At 38.1% G+C, this 12,862-nt stretch overlaps 1 long non-coding RNA gene across 1 annotated transcript; it reads right to left on the bottom strand.

Annotated features, from left to right (window-relative positions):
* Positions 1-1,655: 1,655 nt before the first annotated feature.
* On the bottom strand, positions 1,656-3,235 carry LOC141397317 (uncharacterized). The gene is made up of 2 exons (XR_012411370.1): positions 2,992-3,235; positions 1,656-2,921 (listed from the first exon to the last, which is right to left on the bottom strand). It is a non-coding gene; the product is annotated as an uncharacterized lncRNA (long non-coding RNA).
* Between the last annotated feature and the right edge of the window lie 9,627 nt (positions 3,236-12,862).

Below are 12,862 nucleotides of genomic sequence, written 5' to 3'. Positions count from 1 at the left end.
TCTTGTGTATAGGGAATATTATTCCGGTACGAAAAGCTGTATAGTCCTTACACCCATTCAAAATCCTTGTAAAACATTTGCACAATAGCTCTAAAAATAAATCTGTCGCATGGATAAAAAATTCGTACTGGATCCGGTCATCTCCTGGGGCCTTATTAGCCTTCAGAGTTCTTATTTGCCCCTTTATTTCTTCGATTGTGAACTCTCCATCTAACATTAGATCCGTATTATTTGGGCGTGCATACATAATCGGCGCAGAGTTAACTATTGGATTCAAAAGACATTTAAAATATGTTTTTAAATCCTCCACAGAGATACAACAGTTGGCATTTGGATTCACTTGTCTGATTTCGTTTGCCAATTTCCACCAAGCCTTACTAACGTTAATTCCAAGCGTCTATAGTATTCAGCTTTTTTTATTGTACATAAATTATCATAAGTTTTTCTTTGATCGACGTAAGATTTTCTGTCATTTGAGTTCCCAGATTTTCGGAACTTGTTCAGCAAGCTGAAAGATTTGTTTCTGCTCTTAAAACATTCGGAATCGAACCATTTATTTTTGAAAATACAATTTGTACTATATGAACTGCTCGGATATGACTCATGTATTATATTTGTTAATTCTTTGAGGGTCGGATTTGAATACATCTCTTCAATTTTCCGATTCATAATGTTTTGGTAGACTACTTTGTTTTTGTAATTCCATGCTAATTTCGGTAAGAGATTAAAATTTTTCATCTTCCTGGCATTCGCATATGACAAAGACAGCTTTAAGACACATGGAAAGTGATCTGACCATATTTCATCCTCTACTTGAAATGAGTTCAAGACATCTAATATTTCGGGAGTTACTGCACAGAAGTCGATCACGGAGCTTCCATTTTTGTTTGCAAATGTAAATTTACCGTCCTCATCTCCCCTAGCTCGACCGTTCAAAATTACTAAACCATTCATTATTGCTACAAAATTCTAAATATTTCTTTTATACAATAAACTATCACAACGAGAAAGGTGAAAAGGTTATCATCCTAACACTTGATGTAGAAAAAGCATACGGCTGCGTCAAAATAGAACTCCTGTGCAAGATCTTAAACGAACTTGGGTGTCCCAATGATGTCAGTGATTGGGTGATTAGTTTTCTTACACAGAGAACACTTGTTATGGGCAACGAGTCACTAGAAATTTTTAACGGATTACCACGAGGCAGCTGCCTTATTCCAATATTATTCAATATTTATACTATGGGGCTTCATGGTATCACCAATCAGAACACCTACTTATTTCAGTTTGCTGACGATTTTATTCTCTTATCAGCGCACAAGGATTTTAATTTAGTCAATGACAATTTGCAGTTAAAGGCAAACAACTTTCATAACATGTTATCGCGTTTAAATCTAAAATATAATGCAGAAAGAACTGCATTAATGTACATCGCGAAAGGTCCCAGGAAAATTCCGTCCATCTACCTACAAGGATCAAAAATAAAATCTGTCAACAACATAAAGTTTTTAGGAAGGAATATAAAGAACAGTTTATAGTTAAAAGATCACTATGATGAGGCTATGAAATCGTATAAGAACTCTTTAAATGCACTCAAGATGATCAACTGCACGAAACAAGGATTATTCCCGAATATTTCCATTGATCTCTCAAAGTCTCAAAAATTGAATACTGCAGTTCTTCTATGGCCCATATGTCAGCGTACTTAAATAAGAAACTTACAAGCTTTCAGAATCAATCTTTGAGGCTTAGTCTTGGACTAACCCCATCGACTCCAGTCCACAACATATATGCTTTGGCCCTCATGTCGCCTCCTGACAAAAGATGCCAGTACCTAGTTGCCACGGAGCTCATTAAGTTCAAAATGCACAATCGACAACTATACAACAATATTTCATTGCATCCAACAGCAAAAACGAGCTTGGGTTTAATTTACATCAAATTTAAACATATTCTTGACCGCACCATAATTAATGAACGCCAAGTCCTGAGTGATAAAATCACTGTCATTGTGGACCTATTTAATGCATCCAAACATACAAAACAAAACGAGTTTTTCCGAGTCATTCTGCAGGAGAAAATTGTCCATCTCGAAGATGCAGGTTATTCAATCTGGGCTACTGATGCTTGCGTTACAAACAGTGAGACTGGCTGTGCAGTATGCAACATTTCTACGAATCAGAATTTCGTTTTCAAAATTCAATCCAAAACGTCTTCTCTCATGGGTGAGCTACGTGCTATAAAGAAAGCAATCGATATTATAATGGAAGATTCCATATACAAGACAACTATTTTGACGGACAGTAAAAATGCTTGCCTCATACTTAAAAACAACTCTGCTAATAACTACCTGGCTAATAGTACGTTTATATATAACCGGATTTAACAAACCCACTGGGTTTCAAATGTCAATTCCTTTACGTATACGTCAAGTAAATCCTCATTAATAACCCTGCAAAAGGCTAAAATATAAACATGGCCTAACATTATAATCCAGAAAATCAACACATCCAATATCACAGCACTCACCCTTATTGGACTCCTTCTCATATTGGTATTACGGCTAATAAGAAAGCTACCTACTTCTTCGCTAAATATGCGACTCAAGTCGGAGCGGTCATTGATACAGACTTCGCTATTAAGGATGTTTACTTCCTCATTTATCAACATCTCCGGAATGAATAGGTGGAAAATTACAAAGAACTTCCAAGTAATAAAGGAACCCATTTTTTTAAATTGTACCCTTCTCCGCCAAAGCATCACTGGTTTGTTGGTTTAAAGATGTCTCCTGAGGATATTAAAATAATAAACAGGTTACTCACTGGCCACACCTACGAAAAAACGTATCTTTATCAAATTAAAGTAGAAGATTCCAATATGTGCGAAACATGCAATACTATTGATACAGATGACCACCAAATCTTCAAATGCAAAAAAAAAACGCCAATGAATGGAAAAATTACGAGTTATTTAAACAATATAAGGACTTACCGTCACTACTAAAAACTTTTTCAAGTGAAAACTTTAGGAATTTCTGTAATTTCATTCACAAAACCGATATCAAGCTCAAATCAAAACATAAAAGAAGGAAATAAAAACAAAACAAAGATTACTCTTTATTGAGTAATCGTTATTTTTTATTATAAACAGTATTGGTATATGAGTACTTCGGGTACCACACCACTTTTGACGACGACGAGTGAAAACCCCCAATATATATATTTTTGCAACTGCACAATGGGAAATCATTTTCGATATCACTGTCCAAAACTATTTCGACTTCATCTGGTACTTAATATACCCAGGATTATACTCCCCTCATCTGTGTGGATGTGGTGGAATATACCTGCTTAAAAGATATTAATGGCTCCAAATTTCAATTTAGTCTAAGAAATTATGTTTGGATTAGTTTAAGCTTTTGGAGCCTCAGGATTCTTTAGAGCTTTTGGATCAAGAATAATGAGCATAATGGGCGTGGCCACTAAATAAATGATATCATTGTAATCAGGACCATAAAGGCATACTTTGGTGAACATTTCAAAACGATCTTCGAACAGCCCATGAACTGCATTTAATGAAATAATTAAAAAATCCTTTGTTTGCAAACATTTTCTTGTCTAACTGTGTGTCGTAATTAACGTAAAAATAATAATGTATCCATTTCAAAATATAATAAACTCCCCCAAGTTTTATAATAAGAATTTCAAATTCCTTTACTCTTTCTCTCCACAAAAAAAAAAAAACCGAAAATCCCCCATATTCCATCTGAAGTGAGTGAGGAAACATCATGTCGTAAAAACACGAAGCAACAACAAAACTCAACAAGACCGGCAAAAATAACAATAAAGATTAGCCGGCAAAAATAATAACGTCGTTTGGTACGGTCGACTTTGGGGTATTTTGTCCAAAAAATTCCAACTTCCGCTTTTTTTTTTACATCATCTCTCATAAAAACAAAACACCTACCAATTTTTTTTTATATGATGCACGCTCTCTTCCTCTCTCATAATTTGAGAATTGTTTATGCTATGCTGTTTTTTTTTCGCTTGCGCACTTATTGGAGAGTAGTCCGCAGTCATTGACGGGCTCAACGCCTTTCAAACACAAGGAAGGATACAAAAAGAGGGAATTATTGTCACGAAAACAAATGATGTTGAGCATCAGTATTCGTAGTGCACTTCGGATTTGATTTTTGTATTAAATTGTTGTGCTTTTCAATTTCTTGTGTTTCTTATTATTGTTGTTTTATTGCGTTCCTTAACAATAAACTAAACGACAACTGTCAACTTTCGTTTATTAAGTGGGGTAACAATGCTATTATTTCTCTCAGCACACCGCACAAGTCCACTCTACTACTCCGTAGGGAGTGTATCATCGTTCGTTGTTGTCTTCTTCGCCGCCACAGACGAAAACAAGAACAACAACAAAACAAAGATTGCCAGATTGCAAGGTTAATGACACATTGACTGTTGCATGCCCATGTTCCTCCTCGTGGTGAGGTTGTTGTTGTTCACATTAATTGTACAAAACAACCGATAAAGTGAATTTTAGAAGAGGAAGGAGGAGGGGAGATATCATTAATTTTTATTTATTGTTAGCTATCAAATTTTGGTTATTTAATAACCACGTTTGTTGTTTATTGACAAAAGATATCAAATTCTAATATTTTTGAAATGACTATCAGAATACTAACAAGTGGGATTTTTGAAGTTTTTTTTCAAGCACATTCGGACCAATATGCGTGAATTTTTACATTTTTCAAGTACCATCAGATTTCATCTGTTCTATAGAAGACCTCATCTGAGGTCATTTATTCTATAGAAGACCTCATCGATGGCCATCTATTCTACATAAGAGGTCATCTATTCTCATCATCTCAAAATCCCTCCCTACCTAGTAGCCATAATCAATGACTACTTCCGGCAAAGAGTTCTAATATATGATACGGATGAAGGAGTCAAAGAACATGAAATCACAGGAGGAGTACCACAAGGATCAGTTCTGGGACCGCTTTTGTGGAATATTATATATGATGGAGTTTTAAGACTATACTTGCCCGAAAAGTGTAATATCATCGGCTTTGCGGATGATATAGCGATGGTAATAGTAGCAACGACAACAGAAGAGGCGAAGACAGTGTCACAGGCCGCTGTACACATCGCAAAGTCATGGCTTAACTCGGTGGGACTGCAATTAGCAGAACATAAAAAGCCGTAAAAATGTAAAGTACATTGAACTCCAAATAGAAAGTTGTATTATAAAAACCGCAGAAAGTTTAAAATACTTGGAAGTTATGATAGATAACCGTCTAGCAACATCTCGACTACATAAAGCTGAAATTGGGTAAAACATGTGCGGCGCTATGTCGAATAATGCCTAATACAAGGAGACCTAAATACCTAAGAAGAAAGATGTCAGCAGAAGTGGTCAAAAATATAATACTATATGCAGCACCTATATGGGCAGCATCCTTAAGGCACAAAACGTACCGTGACAAGATAAATTCTGTGTAGTGCTACAAGCCTTAGCACTTCGTGTGTGTTGTGCATACAGAACTGTAACCGATGATGCTGTATTTCTTATTGCAGCAATAACGCCGATCGATCTGTTGGCAAAGCAAGCGGAACGCACGTTTGAGCTTCGTTGCTCAACGACAAATGCTAATGACGTGGAGGCAGTCACAAGTCAAACCATGGTAGAGTGGCAGAGACGATGGCAGGTGGACGCAAAAACTAATAACCAGTGTTGACACTTGGTGTAACAGACAACACGGCGACTTCAATTTCTAAATAACCTAATTCTTAAGTGGACATGGATGTTTTAGGTCGAAACATTTCGGACTCTATAGCTCACACTTCTGTCGGAACTGCGCATAAGATGTAGAGGATCCCAGGCAAGTCCCATTTGTGTGTCCTAGGTTTAATGAGGAAAGGATGAACTTGGAGTGGCAAATTGAAAGAGCAATAAGTGTAGAAAACATAATCCAGTTAATGCTGGAGTCCCCACAAAACTGAATGCATTAAATCCATAATTTTGGAATTGAAGCGTCAAGATGAAATTCGGAGAACGATGTAAATACTAACTGCGGTCACTAGTACCATTCCCATCCTTCGAATAAATCTTACGGCGGTACCGTAGGGATTGTGGAATGAGGTTATTTTAGCGTGTTAAAGTCTCGCACACCTGGCAAGCCGGGTTGCCAAAGTCTTTCGGTGATTTTTTCCCCACAAAAAAAAGACCTGAGGTCATCTATTCTATAGAAGACCTGAGGTCATCTATTCTATAGAAGACCTGAGGTCATCTATTCTATAGAAGACCTGTGGTCATCTATTCTATAGAAGGCCTGCGGTCATCTATTCTTTAAAAGACCTCAGACCTGAGGTCATCTCTTCTATAGGAGGACTAAGACCCGAGGTCATCTATTCTATAGAAGACCTCGGACCTGAGGTCATATACTCTATAGAAGACCTCAGACCTGAGGTCATATACTCTATAGAAGACCTCAGACCTGAGGTCATATACTCTATAGAAGACCCCAGACCTGTAGTGGGATTCTCTAACGCATTTTTTGGTTATCGACAAAAATCTTTAAATTATTGTAATTATCGATAATATTCGGGAAGTTAGTTAGTTAGTTAGTTACCAATAAAAAGTAGTCGCAAAGTTCTACCGATAGCAACAGTGATGTCAACTTTTATTTGAACTTTCATTCATAATTTTATGTTTTAATTTGACCGATTTTTATCGGTAACCAACAAATGCCCTAGAGAATCCCACTACTGACGTCATCATAGAAGACCTCAGACCTGAGGTCATGTATTCTATAGAAGAGCTCAGACCTAAGGTCATTTATTCTATAGAAGACCTCAGACCTGAGGTCATCTATTCTATAGGAGACCTCAGACCTGAGGTCATCTATTCTGTAAAAGATCTCAGACCTGAGGTCATCTATTCTATAGAAGACCTCAGACTTGAGGTCATCTATTCTACAGAAAACTCAGACCAGGGGATATCTAATCTATAGAAGACCTCAGACCTGAAGTAATCTATTTTATAGAAGACCCCAGACCTGATGTCATCTATTCCATAGAAGAACTCAGACCCGAGGTCATCTATTCTATAGAAGACCTCAGACTTGAGGTCATCTATTCTACAGAAAACTCAGACCTGAGGGCATCTATTCTATAGAAGACCTCAGACCTGAGGTCATCAATGCTATAGAAGACCTCAGACCTGGGGTCATAAATTCTATAGAAGACCTGTTCTCTATGAGACCAGACATGTGGTAATCCATTCTATAGGAGACCTCAGAGCTGAGGTAATTTATTCTACATAAGACTTCAGACCTGAAGTCATATATTCTCTATAAGACCCAAAACATTTGGTCATCCATTCTATTGAAGAACTCAAACTTGAGGTCATATATTCTTTAGAAGACCTCAGATATTAGGTCATATAAAAAACCTCAGACCAGAGGTCATCTATTTTGTAGAAGGCCTCACATCAGAGGTCATCCATTATTTGGAAGACCAAAGACCGCAGATCGTCTTTTCTATTGAAGACCTCAGAATATAGGTCATCTATTCTATAGAAAACCTCGCCTGAGGTTCTCTCTACTAGAGAAAAAACCTCAGATCTGAGGTCATTTATTCTATAGAAGACCTCGGACCTGTGATCATTTATTCTATGGAAGACCTAAGACCTGAGGTCATCTATTCTATAAAAAAAACCCTCAAACCTGCGATAGAGACCTTTCAAAGCAAAGGTTATGACCTCAGGGGGGTTCTTCATAGGTAACCATAGTTCTAAGGTCTTTCAAAGAATGGATGACCTCAGACCTGAGGTCTTCTATAGCATAGATGACCTCAGACTTGAGGTCTTCATCTTTTCTGCACATATACTAGAAAAAAACCTCAGACCTGAGGTCATATATTCTATGGAAGACCTCAGACTTTAGGTCATGTATTCTATATAAAACCTCAAACCTGCGATCTTGACCTTTCAAATCTAAGGTTATGACCTCAGGTCTGAGGCCTTCAATAGAATAGGTAGCCACAGTTCTAAGGTCTTCCGTAGAATAGATTACATCTCGCGAGGCGTTCTAGAGATTAAATGGCCTAAGGTCTGTATCTTCTATAGAATAGACGACCTCAGGCGTGAGATCTTTATGAATACCTTAGGTCTGAGGTCTTTATAGAATAGATGAAGACCCCAGGTCTGATGTTTTTATAGAAGAGATGAAGACCTCAGGTCTAAGGTCTTTATAGAATAGATGAAGATCTGAGGTCTTCATAGAATAGATGAAGACCGCAGGTCTGAGGTCTTTATAGAATAGATGAAGACCGCAGGTCTGAGGTCTTTATAGAATAGATGAAGACCTCAGGTCTGATGTCTTTATAGAATAGATGAAGAGCTCAGGTCTGAGGTCTTTATAGAATAGAGAAGAACCCTGGTCTGAGATCTTTATAGAATAGATGAAGACCTCAGGTCTTAGGTCTTCTGTAGAATAGATGACATCAGGTCTGAGGTCTTTATAGAATAAATGAAGAACTCTGGTCTGAAATCTTTATAGAATAGATGAAGACCTTAGGTTTGAGGTCTTTATAGAATAGATGAAGAACTCTGGTCTGAAATCTTTATAGAATAGATGAAGACCTCAGGTCTGAGGTCTTTATAGAATAGATGAAGAGCTCAGGTCTGAGGGCTTTATAGAATAGATGAAGACCTCAGGTCTTAGGTCTTCTATAGAATAGATGGCCTCAGGTCTGAAGTTTTTATGGAATAGATGAAGACCTCAGGTATATATAGAGTAGATGAAGAAATCTGGTCTGAGGTCTTCTTTAGAATAGATGACCTCTTCTTCTTCTATAGAATAGTCAATCTTAGGTCTGAGGTCATCTGTAGAATAGTTGACCTCAGGTGTTAAGTCTCCCATATAATAATTGACCTCTGGTCTGACTTCTTAACTGAGATGACTTCAAGTCTGGCGTTCTATAGAATAGATGACTTGGGGTTTTGGATAGAATAGATGACCTCAGGTCTGGGGTCTTTGATAGAATAATTAGCTGACCTCAGATCTGAGATCCGCTATACAATAGGCAACTTTAAGTCTAAGTTATTTTTCTATAGAGTATATGACCTAAGGTCTGAGATCTTCTATAGAATATTTGACCTCTGGTCTGAGGTCTTCTATAGAATAGATGACCCTAGGTCTGAGGTCTTCTGTAGACTAGATTACCTTAGGTGTGAGGTCTTCTATAAAATAGTTGACCACATTTCTGAGGTCTTCTATAGAATAGTTGACCCCATTTCTGAGGTCTTCTATAAAATAGTTTACCTCTGGTTTGAGATCTTCTATAGAATAGTTGACCTCAACTCCTACACCTTTTCAGATGTAATTCGAATCATTATACCCTCAGCATTTATGCTAACGATATACACTTTCATACGGCCAAACTGTGCCTCATCGAAATAATGGTTTTAGACCCCAAGAATGTTTGGACGAAATGTGTTTCAGACAATTTGGAGTTGATTTAGCCATGTCCGTCTGCCTGCCTGGTTGGAGCGCACGATAACTCTCGAACGGATCAACCAATTCGGTCCAAAATTTGGCTTTCGTAATATTTTGCCCAAACTTAGTTTAAGTTCGAAAACGGGCCACTCCTTCCGGTACCTCCCCCATAAAGTTCGAAAATGTTCGGAAAATTTGTGCGCACTCTTGAAGGGAGTGACCAAGTTCGTCCATACTTTGGATATCGTAAAGTTTCTACCAGACATAGATAAGGTTCCAATATGGAATCAATAGGTCAACTCCTTCGGGTACCTTTCACACAAAATTTCGGAAAAGTTCAGTTTAGGACCAGCTCGTGAATCGCTTTGATTTTAGTTGTAACAACTTGTATTCAGCGTTCCTCATACGACAGTATAGGTTTCATCAGGGGCAAGTCCATACTTCTTGAGAAAATAGCCTGAAAGGTACAAAAAAAGACCTATGACACAGTGTGTAGTGGTTGAAGCGCAATATAACTCTCGAACGGATCTGCCGATTTGGTCAATAATGTGGCCTTCGTAATATTTTTTGCAAACTTAGTTTAAGTTCGAAGATAAGCCATATCGGTCCACTCCTTCAGGTACCTCCCCACAAAAGTTCAAAAATGTTCGGAAAAATTGTGCGCACGATAACTCTTGATGGGAGTGACCGATTTGGTCCATACTTTACACATCCTAATATATCTACCAGATATAGATCAGCTTCGAATATGGACTATGTTTGTCCACTCCTTCCGGTACCTCCCACACAATACTTCGGAAAGGTTCACTTTAAGACCTGCTCTCGAATCACCTTGATTTTTGTTGAAGAAACTTGCGTTCGCTGCCTCAATTACGGCAGTAAATTTTTTCAGGGGCAAGTCCACACTTCTTGATAAAACAGTCCGAAAGTTCGCTAAAATGGTACGCGCGATTTCTCATAGACCTAACAGCCGATTTGGTCCAAACTTTGGATCTCTAAATATTGTCGAAACTTAGTTTATGTTCAAATTTGGGCCCTATCTGTCCAATCCAACATTTTTGTGTGGTTCGAGGATCCTTTAGACATTTAACCGAACGTTTTCCTAGTAGCCCAGTTTACAGCGATAATATGTTTTTCGTGGGCTAGTGTGATTAAAAGCCCTATGTATCGATATCCCCGCAAATTTTTAGGCTTTAATCCTATTCATACTTTTGTCGGTTTATACGCCCAAAATTTTGAAAAACGTTCGATCCACACAGGCTGAGTGTATATCTCTGTCGGCAAAGCCGACTGATACTTTCTTACTTGTTTTATTTGTAATTCGAGAATTCCAGTTGTAATCCGAAACGTTTCACTTGTAATTCGAAATTATCCATTGAATTTGAATTATTCTATTTAAAATTCGAATTATAATTACAAGAATGATTCGAATTACAAGTGGACTGTTACTAATTACAAATAGAATAATCGAATTACAAATGAAATGTTACGAATTACAACAGGAATGTTTTGAATTACATGTGAAAAAGGTGTAGTATAGGTGCATAAGATGAAGACCTCAGACCTGAGATCATCTATTCTATAGAAGACCTCAGAGCTGAGGCTATTGATTCTATAGAAGATTTTAGATATGAGGTTATCTATTTTATAAAAGACCTCAGACCTGAGGTAATTGTTTCTATAGAAGATATAACGAGTGGTTTTACCACAGGCTGAGGTTAGCTCAGCCTCTGCCAGGGTCGACTCAAGGACCCACAAACATTAAGTAAGATGAGACACGATGGAACTGTGCTTCTTCTGTGCTTTTATTTATATAATTTCGTGAACATAAGTTTCAGATAGTATGGAGATTAGTTGATGTTGTAGTATATGTTGGTAAAGTTGGGGAACAGCCTCGGGTGGAATCGCTTCGAATTGGTCGGTATAAAGTAGGTGGTAATCGGCGGATACAAGATGGGGTTGGTCGTTGACGGTCGGTCGATAACACTCAGCTCGGCGTTATTCGGAGTGCTGTCGGATCGGTAGTCTTCCGGTGTTGGATTCGGCTCGGTAGTCTTCGGATGTTGAGTTCGGCTCGATAGTCTTCGGGTGTTGGGCTCGGCTCTGTTGAGTTCGACAGGAGCGAACGAATCACAGAGAGCGAACGAGTCGCAAGGAGCGAACGAATCGACAGGAGCGAACGAATCGGTAGGAGCAAACGAATCGACAAGGGCGAACGAATCGGCAGGAGCGAACGAATCGACAGGGGCGAACGAATCGGCAGGAGCGAACGTATCGCAAGGTCGATGGCTGATGTAGTCTTCGGTTGAATCGAATAGGACTGCGGACAATGCTACACGTCTTCTCTTTCACGTCGGTTAACACCAGCACTCGACAAATTCAGCGACGAAAATTAAATATCTTATCCATGTGGGTTTACGGAGTGAATTAGAATTATTTGTAAGGCGAGACAACCAGGAAATACACTGAAGTTTAAATAATGTATGAATGGAGTTGTAATTATGCATGCACTGATAAGGTAGTTTTGTATTGATACTGGATGTAATATCAGAGGGGCGTTTTTGCAATGTAGCGATCTGTAGAAGACGTCAGGTATGAGGTCATCGAATCTATAAAATTCGGATGTGTGTACAAAAGTACTCTTAATAGAAAAGTAGTACAGTTTCAAGGCTCATATATAGGGAAGTAAGAATTTCCCTTTAAAAATCTAGGTATAAATCTTCACGAACGGGGGGTACCAATGGTATACGAACATTCCATTATATTTTCTTATTCCCACCATTTATTTCAATTGGAATTTCCAAAATTAAGTTTTACGATCACTCATTAAACTCCATTAATTGATTGGGGGAATATTTATGGGAAAATTCCAATTCCCGGTCTTGTTTACGTTGTGTGTTAAGTAGTTTACATTCCCAAAAATAATGGCAAGCCTCCCTCCTTGTTGTTGTTCAACATGTTTTTGTTGTACCCGCTCTCGGCAAATGTCGGCATTTTGGATGCTTGAAATTTATTCACCATTTCAATGAAATGTGCTCCACATAAATGGGGAGAATATTTGTGGAGTGAGTAAAAGAGAACAATTGTGGCAGAGAGCAGCGACCCCAATGGGCTGCTGTGTGTGAGAAGAAGAAAAAAAAACGGCAACTGCGACAAAATAACACATGAGTCGTAAATACAATATAGATAAGCAAACACTCAGACGCGAGCGTAAGTTTGATGCGGAAGAAACGTGTTATAGCGAGCGCGAGACGACGACTTTGTAATATTTGCGAAAAACAAAACAAAAAAACAAACGGCGACGGTGCGGTGACGAAAAACAAAAACTAGATAATTGTGTTACAATATTAC

The sequence above is a fragment of the Musca autumnalis genome, unplaced genomic scaffold, assembly GCF_047663935.1.
Source record: "Musca autumnalis isolate F117 unplaced genomic scaffold, ASM4766393v1 scaffold_1, whole genome shotgun sequence".
Taxonomy (NCBI): Eukaryota; Metazoa; Arthropoda; class Insecta; order Diptera; family Muscidae; genus Musca; species Musca autumnalis.
Note: the sequence above shows the minus strand (reverse complement) of the source record. Positions and strands in the feature narration are given on the sequence as shown.